We start from the raw sequence: 19,911 nt of genomic DNA on the forward strand, positions 1-19,911 counted from the left end.
TTAATGTCTACTTGCAGAATCAGACTTATTTATTCAGGTTATGTGGGGGGACCTTTAATCCTCCAGACTTCCAAAAGTTTATACAACATTTTCATTTATCTGATGCATGAGTAACAAAATCTTTTTAGTTTTTTTCTTTGGCATGAAATATATCCTCAGTAGTGGACTTAGAGTGTGAGCTCAAGTTCTCTAACAGCTAAGTTATATTTAGTTTGGTTATTTCTCAAAAGTCATTTGCTTTCAAGAGAATAAGGTAGATGGGAGGCACTTGCCATCCTCTGCAAGAAAGAATAAATAAGTCCTTGAAAAATGTAGAACTTTCCTTATACATGGAGGAGAAGGAAGCAGCAACATAGAATTATTAGGGAGGAAACAGACCCGAGAAAGGCATAAAAGTAACCAGACAGTGCCAAACTTACTGAGTTAAAGTTCATATTTCAGTACTATACCTAGATTCCAACATCCAGAATATTAAGCTATGATTCCCATACCAGTTTTCATTTGTTGTTTCTTATGTCAAGAGATCATATAAATTGCCCACTTTTGGAGGGACTACTGTCTCAGGGGAGTTGTCTATATATTGTATAGAAAATTAAAAATAACCATGAATATTACTTTCTTAAACTATTTTCAAGTCATAGATTACTTCCTATAACACTAGGCCAATTTCTCAGAAAATGTTAGCCTATTATGTGTTACTAGAAGAGAGCCTTATTAATCAGTTATCCCATTATCCCTCAGCCTACTGTAATTTAATAAATAATAATAATACTTTGAAAACCTTGGTTCAAGATATAAGTTCTATCTTCTCATCTGGTACACTCAGTGTGACACAATTTTTTTTTTCCATTTTGTTTTAGTATTAGTGATTTAAATCAAATGTGTACCTCCTGGCACCGTCAAATCAAAAGCTCTTCTGTTCACTGCTGCTGCTCAATAAAGATCCACTTTTTAAAGGCCAGAATATGAGCCACTATCGGTATCTGTACAGGTGAGTTAGCAGACATATGGCATACCATTACTTGTGTGTATTGACCATTCATATTACAAGTCATGGGAAAAGGAAGAGAGCAGCTACTATTCTCTCTCCAGGTGGGCAGAGAGTGTGCAGGTGTTGAGAGGAGGTCTTGGCTCCTTTACCCAGCACAGCAGCCAGCTCAGCTGACACAACAATATCCTGCACCAGATAGAAGGGGGGAACCAGGCACCAGATTTGATCTGATCTAGTATTGGAGCAGTGCAACTGTACAGGGCCACTTATTTAGTGTTTCTGACAAAGCCACAGTATACTCTTAATATCTCCTAGGTATCGGAACCTTGCAGAGCGAACAACAGACCTAGCTCTGATTCAGGATGCATGTGTAGTATATTTTCAGTTTCTCATTAGTTACTAGTTTTGAAAAGACAATACAATAGCAAATGCTGAAGATTAAACATATCATAGCGCTTCATAGCAAAACTGTCTGCAGTTCCTTTTTTTGCAACACATTCCTTGCCACTTAAACTGAACTTCCATAAATAAAAATAGCTCTATTTAAGTATGGTATTAGCCATGAAATACCACTTATCTATTGAGTTTTAGCTGTTAACTGATCAAGTTGAGGATGTGATATATTGTTGGATGAAACAGAGCAAGGAAGTGGATCCACGCCATGTAATAATTGCACATAATCTCTACAGCACTCGAAGAAAAGGAAAAACCTTGGTCAGCTACATCAATGCAGAACCTATTTCTTGGATCACCTCACTGAGTCGGATGCCATATTGGCACATGCCTATGTCATAATCAAATGCATTGAGCTGGGAAGCTAATTAGTGAAGTGGTTATATCTATTTCCTTTCTAAGATATAACTTAGAAGGATGGAGGTCTCATTTTTCTTAACGTTAAATTTAAAGGAAAAAAGAGGCCTTACTTTCTGTTAGTTTCACCCTCAGTAATACACAATTTATCCTTTGGGGAAAGTTTATCTTCTGCAAATTATGACAGCAGTACTATATTTCATGCTTTGTAAGGGAGATCCATTGTTTGCTTTAGGTTACTTCTCTTTCCCCCTTCCTTTCAGTATTCATGTTTTGTGTATCTCTCTGAACAGTAATTCAGGGAGAGCATAACAAACAACTTAATGTTTTAACTTTCAGTACATAAGAACAACATTTATTTTAATGCAAGTATTACTAGATTGTGCCCTTTACGTTTTATATTAAAATTCCCAGAGACCTCGGTCAGGTTCTGGGTGCTGTTGTGCTTGGTGGACTGCAAACAGGCAGAATCCTAAAATCAAATCAGCAAATGTGGACTCTTGAGCCCTTGTACAGGACCATTGACTTCAATAGGTCTCCATGCAGGCACAGGAAACAGGTTTGGGCCATAGAAGTAGACATAGTGCCTGCCTTTACAATCCAATACATTAAAACAATAATAATTAGGTTTTGAATGCACTTTCATCATCAACCCTGATTTTGTAACACTGATCAACTTGTAACTTTGCTGTAAAAAAGTCCTCGGCCTGTGAATGATTTTACATCAGTTTTAAACTAAGAACAGAAGAGCTCCTCCCTCTCCACTGTATTGTGAAAACAGCAGTATTAAAATGTATATTAAAAATAAAACCTGCTTTTATTTCAGAAATATATAGCCTCAACCTAAGTGCCACGATTAAAAAGATATCCCTTACTCAGGACAATAGATATGCTACTTTTTTTGGGGGGTAGGGGGGGAGCCAAAATCACCAGGTGTATCAGAAATAATCAAATATGCCACAGGACTGAACAAATTAAATAAAGAATAACAGATTGAACAGATAATAGAAAACATTGTGTATAGCAAACATTTCTCCAGATAATTAGCGCAAATCAGAAAAGCAATTCAGACATACACGTATACAAGGCTTTAAAATAGTTTAAACAGCTCTGCAGGTTTTCCACTCTGTAGAAGAAGAGGTTAAGGAGCACCTCTGGTCCAAGGCAGCCCTACCTGCTGCACCTGCAAAGCCTGCACAAGCTAGAAGGAGGGCTTAAAAGGGGATGCAGAGCAGCTCAGAAGGAGGCAGACAGTGGAAGGCATAGGTGCTGAATGAGGGATGCTGCCAACCATCCCCTGGCTTGAAGTAGTAATAGCAACCCAAGTGCATGGTTTCTGCCTTCAGCACCCCCACTATACAAATTGTTCCTGCACTGCTGGTGGAAGGGAGCAGACCTATGCTCTGAGCTTTTGGGAAGGAGTATCACAGGAGCTCTTACTGCCTGATGCTTGAAGAATCTGAGCAGACAAAACATGCAAAGGAGGGACTGATGACTTTTGAAGGTTAGAAACTTTATTTTTTGTGTGTTCAGATCTTTATTTACCCTGCAGGAAGAGGGGACTGTGTTGCTGACAAACCAGGTCAGTCCAGAGCCACAGGCCAATTCACTTGTGTTAGTGTAGATCTAAGTGATTGTTCATGTATAAGTGGTTTGGGTGTTTAAAATTCATACAACTAATGGGATGTTTCTTGTATTGTTTTCACTTTTCTATTCCTGTCATAGTGTAATAGCAAACATTTACATGATAAATACCCTTGCAACTAAATTACCCATAAAAGAAATCTTGTGAAATGTGCATTCCTCACACACCATCATCAGAGGAAAGGCCCACTTGGGTAAAGAGACTGTCACAGCTTGTCTTCTGTGAGAAGAAGATATAATATGGATTCAACGAAAAAATCCTTTATCACTAGACTGTTTGGATTCTAACAGGGCATAATAACTGAACGAGAAGTCAGAGATTATTCTGGGTAGTCCTGGATAAGACATTTGGGAAACTGGCAATCTATTTCATCACTGCGTTACAAACTGTGATTTATCTGTTTTTATATTGTACCTGCTTTAACCTCTCAATAATTCTCATTCTTTTTTCTTAGCTAATAAACCCAACCTTACCATAGAATTGGCTGCCAGCATTGTCTTTGGTGTAAGATCTGGAGTACCAATTGATCTGGGGTGAGCGATTAGTCTCTTAGGACTGGGAGGAACTTGACGTGTTGTGATTTTTGTTTAAGTAACCTGTTACCACAAAGTTCAGTTTGTCTGAGCGGCAAGATAGGGGCTCTCTGTGACTCTATAGTAAGACTGGGATAATGGCCCAGGAGTTCACATTTGTTACTGACTTGGTGAAATCTAATTATAGAACAGGATTCGGCAACCTTTGGCCCGTGGCCCGCCAGGGTAAGCCCCTCGGCGGGCCGGGCCGGTTTGTTTACCTGCTGTATTCGCACCTTCGGCTGATCGTAGCTCCCACTAGCTGCAGTTTGCTTTCCTAGGCCAATGTGGGCTGCGGGAAGCGGCGCGGGCTGAGGGATGTGTTGCTTTGTGTTTTTTGCTTCTTTTGATGAAAAGTCTAGAGTTTCCATGGAAAAAAGTCAATTTTCCATCCACTTCTCCCCAACATTGCAGTAACATTTGTCTATAATCAGGAAAGCTAGGCAAAGCAAAGCATTCTATGATGTTAATTGACACTGAAGCTTCAGTTTGTCTAAAGGGGTCACACAAACACAGCAGGTAGTCCATCTTTCTTCCTGAAAGATGAGCTCCTGCCTGCCACAGAATTTTAATACATATATCTTTGAAAATTTAGGCATATATATATATATGCCATCCTAATGGCTGCCAGGGTGCTTTTATTTTTAAAACCATAATCAACACTCAAAATAGACATAGAAGGAATTATTCTTTCTTTATAAAGCTTAACCGTCTGTGATACTTTTCTCAAATTATATAATATGTAACTTTATAGTCATACTTTGCACTTCAGACATAACTGATATGGATAGCTTTGTAGTTAGAAGAACACAAATTCATTTGATTCTTGTGCCTTGTGTCTGGAAAGACTTTCTTTCTTTCCTGTGGCAAATTGGCAATTCAGGGAACATTTCTTTGCAATGGGCTACAAAAATATGCTTGAAGAAAGTACATTATGCTAACTTTGAGCTGCCAAATACATATTTTATACCTCAAGCAATATGCAGAATATGAATGTGAAACACTTCAGCGGTATTTTGATGGCTAAAGTCAACACTCATTGTTCTTTATAAACGGAAGTAATGCAGCCATTAATACAGCTATGCTAATGGAGAATTTGGCAATTGCTTCACCCTTTGAAGGTGCTTATGCATTGGATCCTTGTAAATTGCACAGCCATCCTGGTACTTATGCAACATGAGATACAAGATGAGTAAAAGAAACTTAAAATTAAATATATTTCACCTAAATGAGGAGAGGTTTTAAACACTAAACAACTTATCTGACTAACAAACTCTGACATCTTATATGTTTAAAGGAAAAAAGGACTTAATCTGAGCGCACTAGTTCTATCTATTTAGTTGCTGGCTATGACATGCTGCCACTAGGTGGAGATTGCTTAATGAGAAACTACCTATTTATCTACAGATGTATAAGAAAAATAATGTAAAAATATAAAATTGTTAATGGAAATAAAATAGTAAATTATTTAAATCATATTCTACTTTCTTCTGTGTCTGATGTAAACTTAAACTGAGCACAGAAACTTGACAAAAAAAGAATCTGACCATCATAGACCATAAAAGTTCAGATTGTACTGAAATGTATTTAAAATAATCCAGTTTGGTGAGCATTGCTGAAATATGTGCATCCCTTGAAAATCTTCTCTACAGACTGTTAGCACTCCTTTGTTTGAATCATGGAGAAGAAAAGACTTAGTAGAAAAAAAAAAAAAAAGATGTCAAACATTAATACACAGAGACCTACATTAGTACATTACCACCCAAAATCAACAGAATTATTGCTTCTTGCCGATGTAGAAAATAGAAATGATGCAAGTTCTTCTTTTTTAACAAAAAAGAAAAAAAAGAAGAAGCTGCAAGTTAAATAGGATTTGAACAAGTATGCCTAGCTATTTCCTCAGACCACAGGACTGCGGCATAAAATGGAAAGAATATGCCATTCTGCTCAGTCAGCTCTACTACCCGTGTCTTTAATATGTAATGGAAACATTACAGGGACACAGTCAACTTAAAATAAATAAGTCGCACTTTCTGAATGTGATGTACTTATGTTGCGGGATTTTTTTCACCCTCTTCCTCAGATTTACACATGGTGGGGGATCCTCTTTATATGGGTCTCCCTCTCCAGGTGAAGGGGAAGAGGGGTGATCTGGTCAACTCCCCTATAGTTGGGCTAAGCAGATTTCTAAGTACTTAATACTGCTTACAATATTTCTTGTGATGTCATAAGGCCATGTCTAGTGTCACGGGATATCAGCATTTTCTGCTTTTGTTGTTGTTGTCGTCTTTTGAATAATGACAGTATGAATATGGGATTTTTGTGTTTTACTTTTATATGCTCCTCTTCCCTAAAATGAATCCTTCCTTTGTTCCTATCTTGCATCTTTTTTTAAATAAAATGCTCTACTGAAATAAGGATTTGTTATACACTGATCTGTCGCAGCACCCCGTTACATTTCAACATACTACTAAAATAAAACACAGCATTTTGATGATTGTAGCTGGAGAATAAGCAGGACCAAATTAATTTAAATAAATAAGAATCTTCTTTTCACACAAATACAACACTGTACATGTGAGGTAATAAAGAGAGAGAAAAAAATCAGCCAGTGAAGATTATGCTCATAGAAGTGTTTTTAAAAGAACAGCTTATTGACTTAGAAATCAATATATGAATCCAAAGAAATTTTTAGACACATTTGGATAAACAATGTTGAGACTGCTCAAAGAAATCTGGACCTCTATGTTCCATCTAATCTCACAGGTGGCAGGTAACTAGGGCTAGAGGGATTTTAGATTTCCCAAATCTATTATCTGAGCCACGTTGCTGCCCTGGCACCTGTCCAATTTGCTGGGAGATGCCCTGCGACTGGTGAGGTTAGGGCCAGCAGAAGTAGAGCAGGGGAGAAATCCTGGGGCCCTGCATCTGGTGACAACAGTCAGGAAGAAAGTTGGGGGTGGGGACCAGACATCATGAGGAGAGGGTCCTGCCTGCGTGCAGATGTGCTCATCAAATGACGCTGTGGCAAGCTCCTCAAACTCTACAGCCAGTGAGAGCCAATGGGCTGAGCAGGGAGCCAGGCCCAGCCCTGCAGAACAGGAGCCACTGCTGCAGGGGGGTGTGGGGCAGTCTCAGCCCCTACACTCCCCCAGAATATTTTCACCAGTCACCTACATCTAACTCCCCTTTCTTTTCCATTCCCTCCCTAGTGCCCTCCTTCCCATTTATGTATATCTTCTCCTATTTTACAACTGTACCTCCCCACTCCAATGTGTTATGTCTATACAGTAGTACTTGGTTTTGTATTGTCAGGTCTTGCAGCTTTTATGAGTTGTAAAACTGCATAATTCTGTTGTAGATCCTGTGATGCATGCAGTATTCAGAAACAAATGGAAGCTCTAAGTCATTTATCTTTTTTTGTATTTTTTATTGTTTCTATTTTTAAAAAAAATCAATAAAAAAAATCACAAGGCAAGTTACATGGGATTTAAAGCTCCCACCTGTCTAACCTGTGTTTAGGACCATACACATACAGCTTTTTATAGTGCGTGATTTTTAAAAATCCAACACTTACATCTAAATACAGCAAAGGGGCATTCTCTTACTAATATTGGAGTGATTATACTAAGGGATGATAGAATGTTAGTAAGGAATAGATTGTGCTAAGCATATGAACATGCCTAGTGTGAGGTAGATGTTTCCAGAATCCTGAGAGGACTTAGTCGAAGTTAAATGCTCATGGCAGTCATGGTTGTAAAATTTTTGCAATGGGAAAAACAGGAGGGTAGAATCAGTATTCAAATAAGTGTTATGTAAATTAGAATTGCAGTGTATCTAATGCTTTACAAAAGAAACAGCCTTCAAGAACCTAGTTGTCTTACGAAGCAGTCAACTGTATTTTCTGTCAATTTGTCTGTATCTCAGGTCATCTCCAAAATAAACACGGAGGCTAGTCCATTCAAACAGTTATTAGACACTGCAGTGTGTCAAAAGCTTTTCAGGTAAGCAAGATGGAAAAAAAAAATGTTTCCTACATTTGTAATTACAGACAGAGTAATAAATATCTTTAGCAATATGTGGATATTCAAAAAGATTACCAAGTCAAACTTAAATAGAATTTCAATAACCATGTCAAGCAGAAACTCTTTTCTTTGTGAATATTTCCTGCACTGCTGGTAGTCCACAGAAACCAGATATTTCTCATGAGATAAATTTAACAAGTAGTGGCTATCCGATTATCCATGTTCATTATGCTTGTAATTGTTGAAAAATGAGTGGCAAAGCAATGAAAGCTTTTACAAGTTTTACTGTAAGCTCCAAAACTGTCACTGATCTGCATAAGTAAAGCAACCATAAATGAAAGAAATAGTGAACGTTTACACTATTGCAGTGCGGAGTCTGATGATAGATTTTGCTAATGTTGCTGTTGCTTGACAAAACTGCTCAGTGAAAATTCTAGGCCAACATCACTTTTCATATGCCATTCTCTTGAAAAAAGATTGTTGACATAATCTTAATTTTGACACAAAACTTGTGAACTTCATTTTTATATGGTTGTTGACCACAAGTCAGTTTCAGGGCACTATATTTCACTTCTTGTCTCAAGCAAAGCAGCTTCTACAATGTTGAGTAAGATTATAAATGTAAAACACCTAGAAGAATATTTGCATTTTTTGGTGTGTTCCAATCTTTGTGATCTTTTGAGTGTCCACAGTATATGGATTCAAATTTATGGAAAGTATTCACAGTGTCATATAAGTGAACAAATCAACTGTCAGAGCAGTTATGAGCCATTGACTTGGTTTGTCTTTAGAAACTCTCTTGATATGAGGTTCCAAACAGGTCACTCTTTAGGCTGAGGTTAATGATGAAAGGTTTTTTTTTTTTCCTGGCAATTATACCCCAACAATTATGAAGTGCAGTTACAATCTGATTTACTGATCACCAAGATTAGACAGTCACTTGGACAATGGACAGAAAGCACCACTGAGTACTCACTGCAAATGAGTGCCCAAGTTCCAGAAAAGCTTCCTCTCATTTCACAAGCCGCATCAAACCCAAAACCACAAGTCAACTGTGATACATTTCTATGGTTTGTGGCTCAATCAATATCATATCTGCTATGCTTCTTCCAGTCATCTCATTGATTTCTGTAAACTGGAGGACGTTCTCTCTGGTGACATTACTGTGCAAAAACCTTAAGCAAAGGGTCACATTCCTTTTACCCACGTTGTTCATTCTTTCATCTGTAACCATGTTAACTAACCTTGAATGATTGAGCTGTTTCATAAGTGTGACTTATTTCATACCGAACACACTCTTACTGCTTTTAGCAGAGATAAAGGAACTTTGGACAGTAAAGGAATAAGGAAAGTCCAAACACGTGTGTGGCTGGATGGGGGGCTGCTCCCCCACAGCCCATCCCCCTTTGGTTTTCTCCTTAGTCATGGCCTGGGTAAATGGGGATGATGTGAGTTAGCAGGCAAGGGTGTGCATACAATAGCCAAACTGAGTCAAGCCTAGGTTTTGAAAGAGCCTCTTATCTCTGGTTAGCTCTCCTTTCCTTTAGTTTTAGATTGGATCTGTGCTACATATGAGGCTACAGGTCTGATTCATCACCTATTTTTAGAAGTCAGGAAGGATTACTTCCCGTTGGGCCAAACTGTCATGTAGCTCAGTTGGTTTTTTCACCTTCCAGGGAGCCTCTAGGTAGAACAGTTGGGTTAGAAGCAAGAGGATTTGTGGCTTTCAGAATGCTGTTATAATTATTGACTCATCACAACTTGAGGCCAGTGTCCAGTGTGGGGAAATGCTAAAAGGGACAGCTCCTGAAGGTAAATGAGACCTAGGATTGTGCAGTTGAACCTTATGCTCATGGGAGTAGAGGAGCTTGAATGTTTGCAGATTGAGGAGCCTCCAGTCAAGTATCTTCTGAAGTTTTAAGTTACTATTTAGGGACCTAAAGAATGGACTTAGGAGTCTAACTTTAGGCATCCAGTCAATTGTTCTCTGAGCACAGTGAGACAGGTTTTTCCAGTCTGATGAAGTACTCATTTCTTTATACTTGGTTACAAGTCGGGTGTCTAAATATAGGATTTAGGTGCCTAGCTTTAGGGAGACCCAGGTTTGAAAATTTAAGCCAATGTATTTATGCTAATTATGTAAGCAGTGTGTTTCATAATGTCTTTAACTGTTTGTTTCCTTGCTTTAAAGTGATTGGGATTTGTAAATGATAACACAGGTTAGTATGTTACTGTTAGAAACCTGACTGACTATTGAATTTAAGATTTTTGTTCCTGGAATATGAACTAGTATTTCAAAGTTAGAAGGGTTGTTGCAGAAGAATTAAAGTAGATAAAAGCAGCTGAGGGGATGTAAGGATAGGTATCATGCTACCACCATGGGAGTGATCATGATAATGAGATGATTAATATTAGTATGAGAGTAACAATGCTACTATATATTACATTTTGAGCATAGTAACTGAACTAGAAGCTACTAGAAACCTAGAAAGAGTGGACACAGTAAATAAAACGGATGTGCCTTCTCTTTTGAGAAAAATGGCTCCTGCCTGAGCACTTGCTGAATGTTAAACAAAGTGGTATATAAAATACTGAGGTAATTGTACAGGAAAATGCTTTGATACCCCAAATACCATTGTTTGGTAATCTTGGGCAAAGGCTGACTTTAAATTGCTCCAAGGTGTGGAGGGCGAGAAGAGGGGTGAGAGAGATAGGTGGGAAATGGGTGGGACCATGTCCATGTAGATCCATAGTCCAAAGCCCATCTAGATGAGAGGAATGTAATGTGCAAATGCTGTTACAACCAATAGGCTATAGTGGTGGCCAAAATGGAACTGTAATGGTGTTCCACATCTTGCCAACTGAGTGAGAGGATTCTATTCCACCAACTACTGCACAGATTACAGGCACAAAGTTGGTTTCCTCTGGGTTTGTAGAAAAAACAGCATTTTGTCTAAAGTGACAGCCTTAACATTCTTAAAACAGACCTGAGCAAACAGTGGAAATTTCCATCATTTTTCTCCAGAATGAAAAAGCAAAATTTCATTTAGCATTCATAACAGTAAAGAGATGGAGTTCCTACTCTGACCCAAACAGATTTTACATACACAAGCTGTAGTTCAAATTTACCCCTCTCCTGGAGTTTGCTTTTTATTGTTGACTTACACAGTGCAATATAAATATCAGAATTAGCTTCCTCCTCTGAACATTTCCTGCACATTTTCTTTGCAGGGCCTCCGCTGCCTGATGCTCAAAACTTTTATTGCTCCCAGATTGGAATTAATTGGGCTCAGCTAATCTAACATCAGAGTGAGTCAGCACAAATAATTCTGCATCTCCACAAAGACTTCTAGCACCTGACATCAGTGTGACAAAGACAAACTACTCTGCAGTCGTATGTAAGGTCCTAAAAATGACAACATTTTACAACGATCCTTTTGTATCTACTTACTATCATTCCAGTGTTTGAGCTTTACTAGCAAGAATACCTACAAAAGTGCATTTTTAAAATCTCACAGTAGAAAATTCACCTTAAGTGAATTATGACTTGTATATTTCATCCCAAAATTCATAATTTGTAGTATTTCATTGCACGTCATCAAATCTAAAACGCAAAAACATTATTCAACTAATCAACACGCTATAAACTGGAAATACAAATTGTTCACATGCCATCTGCAGACTAAAACTTATTTGCTAAAGAAATAATGAGTTAATTATGACTGACAAATACATTTTTAAATGTTGATTTGTTTGACAATTTGCAAACAGAAAATATACCTATAATTTGAATACATTATTTGTTGTGTATTATTCACTCAGCTCCATCTAATGGGGTCATGTACTTTGTTCTTGATTGACAGCTGCTGCTTGATCAGATTTTTCTGACATTTTAAGTATTTTTTTCTATTTTTACAATACTTTTTCTACCCTGAGTCTCAGATAATGTTATCCTAATGATTACAGCCAGGCATGGGAGAAGGGTGTATTTTTGTTTTCTACCCCTTTTGCAACAACCCAGAAGAATTGGAATAATCATGAAATACACTTTCTGTAAACAGTACTGAAAACTACTACAGTTTTGTGTGTCACTTTTATCAGTCAGCAGTCCCGCATGCTATTATTTGAGAAATTAATCACAGCTGTTTCTTAAAAATCAATCTTAAAAAAATTCTACAAATTGAATATTCTTGCACTCTTGCCCTCTCTCGCCCTCTCTTTCGAGATGTGATACAGCTTGAATATTTCTGTGAATCCAAAATATACCCTAGCACTATTTCATGAAAACAGTTCATTTGTCTTAACTAGTTAACTGGTCAAATTACACTGAAACTGTATTTGTTACAGCTGACATTCAAAAGTTAATTACTGACATAGATTTGGCATCTATCCCAGTACAGAAAAAGGGATGTATGGATTAAAACTACTTTGCATTCTGGTCAGAAATGCACTCTAGCAACACGACAACGAAGAACTTGGACTCAGAAAGGATCTTTTTCACAGGATTGCTTTAAAGGCTGGAGATTAAATAAGAAATCCACCTTGTCAAAGTGACAGATTTGCTCTGGAAAAGTTAACAATTAAGATTAGAAAAAAGAAATATATATTGCATGTTACAAATCATAGTTTGTAATACAAATAGGGCTGTCCTTGTTGAGCAAGTCATGCTAAAGCAGAAGCAACTGTATTTAAATTCAAATAGAACAAAGAAAGATTAATTTTACTCAGATTTCTCTCATCTGCAGGAAATGTTTACTCAATATACAATGCTAACAGGTTATGGAACATATAATTGCAAAGCTTAAAGACTTTCAAATGTAGTGTTAAAAGTTAAAAATCTTTGCAACATTCAAACTTGCATTTTTGGGGATTACCGTACTACCTACAAGGCTGTGCGGTCTAGGGACATAGAGCAGGTGAGTGCTGTTCCTGGCTCTACCCCTGAATCACTTTGTAACCATGGTCAAATCAGATTACCTTTCCATACAATCATATTACTCAGGTGGAAAACAGTGTCAATAGTAACCATTTAACTTAGAGGTGGGGGAGAGATTATGTCTCCCTAACAGTGTAGAGGCAGGGAGTTATTTTGCCCCAATCCACCTTTGTGGTGTGGGGGGGAGCGGAGAAGAGAATGGAGGCATAGTCTCTCTGCTTCCCAGTAGTATTCAGCACATGACAGGAGTGACTGGTATTACTTCCAGACGCTCTAGTGGCCCTGGAATAGGTGTCTCTGTGTGGGACAAAGGCAGGGAAATGCACTGGGGAGGGCACTACCATGGCTGTAGCAAGGGACACTTCCCAACATACTCCCCTCAAAACACAGGAGGCATTAGTGAAATCCCTGCCCCACTGAAGTATCTGGAAGTTTTGCTATTAACATCAGTGGAGCCGAGATGTCACCCCTTGTGTCTCCAGCCACCTCCATTTAGGTGGCACATCATCTTCTGCAGTGCAGCTCATCTAAGCAAGAAGCATAAATCAGCCCTTATTATTTTGAAATCCTCAGTTGAAAGTTCCTAGATAAGTAACATATTTATGATTGTTGTTATATGGCTAATTCCAAATAGCACTTAAATCTAGGTGAAAAACTTAGATGGGACACAAAGCCATGAGTTTGTGAAGCTGGGAATTGGCAGAACATGCTGAAGGAAGGACTGTTATCTCTAAATGTCGCCAGTTATAACCATAAACAACATATGTGCTCCACAAGCAAAGTTGTATCATGGAGCCTCTGCTAGCCATCCCAAACTTACCTAATATGCAATACAGGCTGTTCTGAAAACTACCATGACACTGGGGCCCCAGAATGAACCCTCCTTTGCAATCTACCTCTTGTTCCTGTTCCTCCTAGTAATTCCTCTTCTCCCATCTCCAAGACCTAAGTTGAAATAGGTTATATTGATATTTACAAAGCTTCTCCAGTTTGTTGCAGTGGATGTTCAGTATCATGTGAATATAACTATGGATGGAACACACCCATTTTCTCTCTGATTGCTCCTTCATCTCCTTTGTGTAAGGAGTTGTTTTGGAACTATGTGTCAGAGCTGGTATTCCAGAATGCTCCCTGTATCAAAAAATGTGGGTGAGAGCATCCACCTGGATAATAACTTCCACTTTTGTAGGCAAATATTGGCTATTTGGTTGTATGTACAAGGTTCCTCCCAAAGTGCCTTCTTTTAAATAAAAGTATTCCCTATCAATTACTTTTAGTATTTCCTTGATTTTTTCTAATCAAAATTGTTATGGCTTTATTGTTTGTTTAATTCTTGAACTAACATTACCATTATGATAAAATCTAGCACTTTCATAATGTGTACACTTAAAAAAAAATCCATAGGCCTCAAAGCAAAATACAAAGATGGCCGTGCATGATCATCCCTGTTTTAAATAAAGAGAAACAGTACTCCATAGTGCAAAAGTCACTCTAAAATGACTGATTTGAAAAATCAGTAAAGAGTAGGAAACAGAACTCAAGTATATTGACTCTTGGTCCAGAAACTTTAGTAATAAGTCTTGTTAGAGAGATATACAGCACCCAGGTTGCCGAGGTCACCGGGGTCAAGAGGCTGCAGAAGGGACAAGTCCACCTGGGAGGCAGGAGGAGGAGGTAAATGGGGCTGCGGAGTGGGAGCCAGGGGCTCAGACATGTCCCCTCTCCACCCTCCCAGCAGCATAACTCCTACAGGGCCGCCGCCACTCCACCTGCTGCTGCTCTGCCTGCTGAGCAGCTGCCCTCTGCTCAGGGAGCAGTACTTAAAGGGTGCCAAAGAAAGTTCATCAGGGTGCCATTTTCCCTAAGGCCAGCCCTGGAGAGATACAAAAGTACCGGAAGGCTCAAAGTATGACCTCCCTTTTTCTCATATAACCTATTCCAAAACAATGATACAACGTTAGCAGTCCCACACTCAAGACCAACCTGGAAAAACAAAATGATCGGTTTTCCCACAGAGGGAAAACAATTTGGTAAGGAGAAAGAATTTGTTTTCGTCCTTCAAAGAGATAAACCATGAGCGATTATTTCAAAACTATGAAAAACAATCTTGACTGTATCATATTTTATTGTAATTACTCCTACAGAGCCAGAGTACTGAGCTGAGTGCATAAAACAATGTTTGTATCAAGGTCTTATGAAAACTCTGGCAATTTTTCTTAAATTTCCCAGCAAAGAGAGTGTTTGCTTAGTTGTTTTTTTAAATCAATGACTACTCAGAACAGACTCAAGAGGATATGCTTCAGAATATAACTGATATATACTTTTGTATGTTCTGTGCTTAGTCTTTTCAATAATGTAGGGATGGCATTTAGTCGGACATCAGTACACATATTTTGGGCCAACTACAGTCCTGGGAGAGGAATTGCACTGGAGAGGAATTCATCCCCTGGGGCAGGTCAGATAGTGATAGTGCCAGGGTCCTCCCTTGGGTACTCTGCAATGGGAGCGAAGATTTAGGTTCCAGGTTGGTTTCCACAGAAGCCCTTGGAGGTGTGCTGAATCACCACATTGACCAACCAGTCTGGCCCCAACTCCCTCATGCAAGTTTCAAGGCCCCGGAGATAGAGGCTGAGGGGGTAGAGGATATTCTTTGCTCCGAGAGACTGAAGGAGTGAGATTAGTATACTAATCATCACCTTTGTTGCCAGTTATGCTACTATGTCTTATCACTGTGGTTCTCAACCAGGGGTCCACACCAAGCAGGTGTCGGGGGTGGGTGGGCACCAAGTATGGCCAGCATTAGATTTGGTGGGGCTCAGGGCAGAAAGCTGAAGCCCCACAACATGGGGCTGATGCCCTGTGCCCTGAGCCCCACCAGTGCCCAGGGCTGAAGCTGAAGCCTGACTAACTTAGCTTCATGGGGCCCCATGTGGCATGGGGCCCAGGCAGTGCCCTGCTTGCTACTCTCTAGTGCTGGCCCTGGCTTTTATATGCAAAAAACAAAACAAAACAAAACAAAAAAAAACAGTTGCTGTGGCAGAGATAGTCTGTGGAGTTTTTTTTTTTTCTTTTTACAGTGTATTCGGGGGGAGGGCTCAGAGAGAAAAAGATTGAGAACACCTGTCTTGTCATATAACAGAGGCAGGATGATCTTGTAGTTACGACACTATTGTGCAAATCAGATGCATCTACCATAGATCTGCATCTACCATAGATTTCCTCTGTAACCTTGGGTAAGCAGTTAGTTTCTCTTTGTTTCATTTTGAATTAGTAAAATGGGGAGATTAATGGGGAGCTGAAGCTTCTCGATACCACCATAATATAAATAAATAATAACACAATAAACTCAATAGACTATGAATCCAGAAACAACTAATTTGACTATGCCACAAATGTTGCTGATTTGCTTCTAAGTTGGTAAAATGTTATCACAGTTTATGTGCAGAAAAACAGTTATCCTTCAGGACAACTAAGAAAAAAAAACCTCCAGGCTTGATTTTCTTCATTAATATCACAATACTTCACACTTGTAGTGGCTTTTATGTAAGAATATCAAACCACCTTACAAAAAGTGGCTAAGTACTTGTATTCCCATTTTATAGATTATTAAACCGAGGTACACAGATGAAGTAATTTACCTAGGTCACAGGATATGACAGTGGGAGAACTAAGAACAGAGCTCAGGTTTCCTACTTCCTAGTTCCGCTGCTCCAACCTCTACAAAATGGTGCTTCCTTTACCTCCTTTCCAAAGTATTTCTTCACTATTAATAGGTCCTCTCTTTCCATGTCAACAGCTGGATCAGAGATCACTTTATTCCTCTGTTATTATGAAGAAGATCAATGGTTATCTTGACCAGAGACGATGCAACAAATGTTAATTTAACAAACCTGAGATATCATTTCTTATGAGATGGTACATTTTCTCTGCTGTCTAAAGAACATCACTTCTTAACTGACTCACCACATAACTGGCTAGCCTATATATTTAAAGACAAATAGCATTAAGAAGGAAGGAAAGATTCCACTTTTGCTTAGTCTTGGGCGCCTCTTCTAAGACGAACAACGATGTCAGTTATGAGTGTTGATTTCAATAGCTGAACACCTAGGCATTAAAAATTGGATAGAGATCACCTACATTCAAATAGACTTATATCTTTCCTGTACTGTGCAAAAACGTGTTTTATTTATTTATGTATTGTAATTATTACCAGCAGATCAAGCACTAAATTTCTCAGTATAACCAGCTGTTTTGATGCCACTTGGACCTGTGGATCACTAACGTGCTACTTTAACACTAAACCAGCCCTCCTACATCTAAAAGGTGAGCAGCTTTGAGTGAGACGATTTACCCCCATTAAAAAGAAAATAATACTGCAGAAAAATTGAGCTTGGATAATTCAGTTACATTGTATTTGGTCAGTGAATGGAAGCACAGCTCAAAGGAAAGACTTGTGTCAAATAAGTGTAGGGCAAAGCTCAGAGTCAACTCAGTGAATCTTTGAGAATGACCACACCGCACCCCCCGAAGCAGGGGGAACACTGTCTGGACTTGCTGAAGGAAGACAGCAGTGCTTTATGGAGGTGGAGAGAGGGCAAAAGAAGATCAGAAACTGCTGCAAAAGGTGAGCAGTGATCAGCTTTGTGGGACTGATTCACCCCCGCCCCCGGAATGTGAGGTTGGAAGGCTATAAAGGTGCAAGCCCTGGGTGTTGGAAGCCCCTTTTTCCACACAGCAGGCCTCATGGGCTGACGGATGGAGATGCTCATGGGGAAGCATCCACGCATGCAGGTGGGCAGGCTGTGTTTGCTAGTGGGACCATCAGCAGTGCTGTGCGACAAGTGGTCAGTGAAGTTGTTTCTGAGGTTGTTTCAACAGCATTGCAGAGCTTTCAAATTATATGGGTTCACCCAGAACCAGGATGTTCTTCTCCACTGAACTCAAGAGATGGGGGCCATGCTAATTGCAGTATGATCTGCAAAAGACAGAGGTTGTGGGGGCGGGGCGCGATTGTTGGCATGGGTGATATCCTGGCTTGCAGTGTGGCAAAAAGTAATTGTTGCAAGGGCCTCAGTGAGCTGTGGGGTCTGGGTTCAAACTGTCCCTCTGTGAGTTTACTTGGGGAAGACAGGAGTGGTCCTAACGGGGTAATAGATAGTCTAGCCTGGGAGCAGACAGACAGGGTCTCTCTGTCTTATCAGAGACCCATGACAGACCCGTCTGAGGGGCACACCCTTGAGGGGGACACTAATGGTGTTATACAGCTGCTTCAAGCTAGTTTGCAATTGTTGCAACAACTTCAGGGATCTCTGAGTGAGGGGTCTGGACGGGGTGACAGGGTGGGCCCAGCCTGGGCTCAAGTTTGGGAGGCAGGAGATGGGCAGATGGGGCAGATCCCCCGCACAGATATGGGAGCCCCTGGTGGGGATGAAGCCCCTGGGCACATTTTGACTCAACGGCTGTTAGGAAATACAACTTCATGGGATAGAGTAGAGGTTCCTGTGGGGAGCTAGGGAGGTGCAGGGCACTGAGAATACCCCATAAGTCAGTCTCAAGTACAGTTATGGTGGGGTGGCTGACCCGATGGAGTTCACCTTCTCAGTACAATTAAGGATAAAATCCTGAGAGGGGAATACATGGTCATATTATCCTTGTCGCACAGGGAGGTGTTGACAGAGAGTAAGCATGGGCAGAGCAAGCAGAATAGAGAGCTGCCCAAGCAGCCAAGCGTGCCTAGAACATGGGAAAATTGAGAGGCTCCCTTCCTTATCTACGCAGGTGTGATAGTACAGGCTTACCCGGAGAGAAGCCCTCCCTTGTTTAAGTGTATGGACATAATCAGGCGGACATACAATATGTTTAGGGGCATATCCTGGTTTAATTATAATGAGCAGTTTAGATTGAAGGCAGCAACACAAACTGGGATCCAGTGGGACATACGTCATCACACACTGTGATTGGAGTGGATGACTCCGAGGGGACCAGGAGTTCACACAGACAGTAGCTTGTTCATCCCATAGGAAGCTCAGTAGGGGCCTGAGTCATGTAATGATATTTGCAGGCATTTAATGACCGTGGTTGTTTTTGCAGTACCTGTAAATTTAGGCATGTTTGCGAGACATGTTTTGGGACCCATTCAGCCCATTCTTGCCAGAGCGGTAGGGGACGGTCACAAGGAGGAAACAGGATTGCGGGTGGCTGAGGTGCCAGCCACAGGTTGTTCGGTTGGAACAGATTATGTTCACAGAACAGAAGCAGGGGAAGGGGGCAAGCTGAGGATGGTGCAATGGGCATGGGCACCAACACCAATTAGGTCGGAGCTGTTAAGGGTTCTCCTCTGTGATTACCCTAACAAAACAGATGGAGCATATTTGTGGGAGGGGTTTACTGTGGGATTTCAGATCCCCATTTCAGAGAATAGGACCCATGTGATGTCAAAAAAATTGAAGTCAGTATTTGGGATGGGACATATTGCTCAAGAAAAGATTACACAGGAATTAAATGAGGGCAGGGTGGCAGGGCCATTTGATCAATTATCTATAGAAAACTTAAGGGTTTCTCACCTGGGTTTGATCCCCAAGACTCCAGGGACATACCAATTAATTCATCACCTCTCATACCCACGAGTCGGCTCTATTAATGATGGGATAGACCCGGCGATATGTTCGTGCACTATTCCCCCACTGACGAAGCCATTTGTATGGTTAGGTCTTGTGGCCCGGGGGCACTAATGGCTAACATTAAGTGTGATATCAAGTCTGCTTTTTGACTGCTGCCGGTGCACCCATTGGACTTTGACCTTTTGGGTTTCTCTTTTGAGGGACAATTGTATTGTGACAAGGTTATGCCCATGGGCTGTTTGGTATCTGGTTCAGCATCTGAAAAAATTAGTACAATGTTGCACTGGGCAGTGGTTTCGGGCAGCTGGACTA

At 40.0% G+C, this 19,911-nt stretch overlaps 1 protein-coding gene and 1 long non-coding RNA gene across 6 annotated transcripts in view; one reads left to right on the forward strand and one right to left on the reverse strand.

Moving 5' to 3' along the window:
- NCAM2 (neural cell adhesion molecule 2) overlaps nt 1-19,911 on the reverse strand; it is a 557,227-nt gene that overhangs the window by 523,984 nt on the left and 13,332 nt on the right. The gene's annotated exons all lie outside the window — the stretch shown is intronic.
- Nucleotides 3,063-11,764, forward strand: LOC140894813 (uncharacterized). The gene is made up of 4 exons (XR_012153952.1): nt 3,063-3,305; nt 3,901-3,979; nt 7,946-8,022; nt 11,275-11,764. It is a non-coding gene; the product is annotated as an uncharacterized lncRNA (long non-coding RNA).

The sequence above is a fragment of the Lepidochelys kempii genome, chromosome 1, assembly GCF_965140265.1.
Source record: "Lepidochelys kempii isolate rLepKem1 chromosome 1, rLepKem1.hap2, whole genome shotgun sequence".
NCBI lineage: Eukaryota > Metazoa > Chordata > Testudines > Cheloniidae > Lepidochelys > Lepidochelys kempii.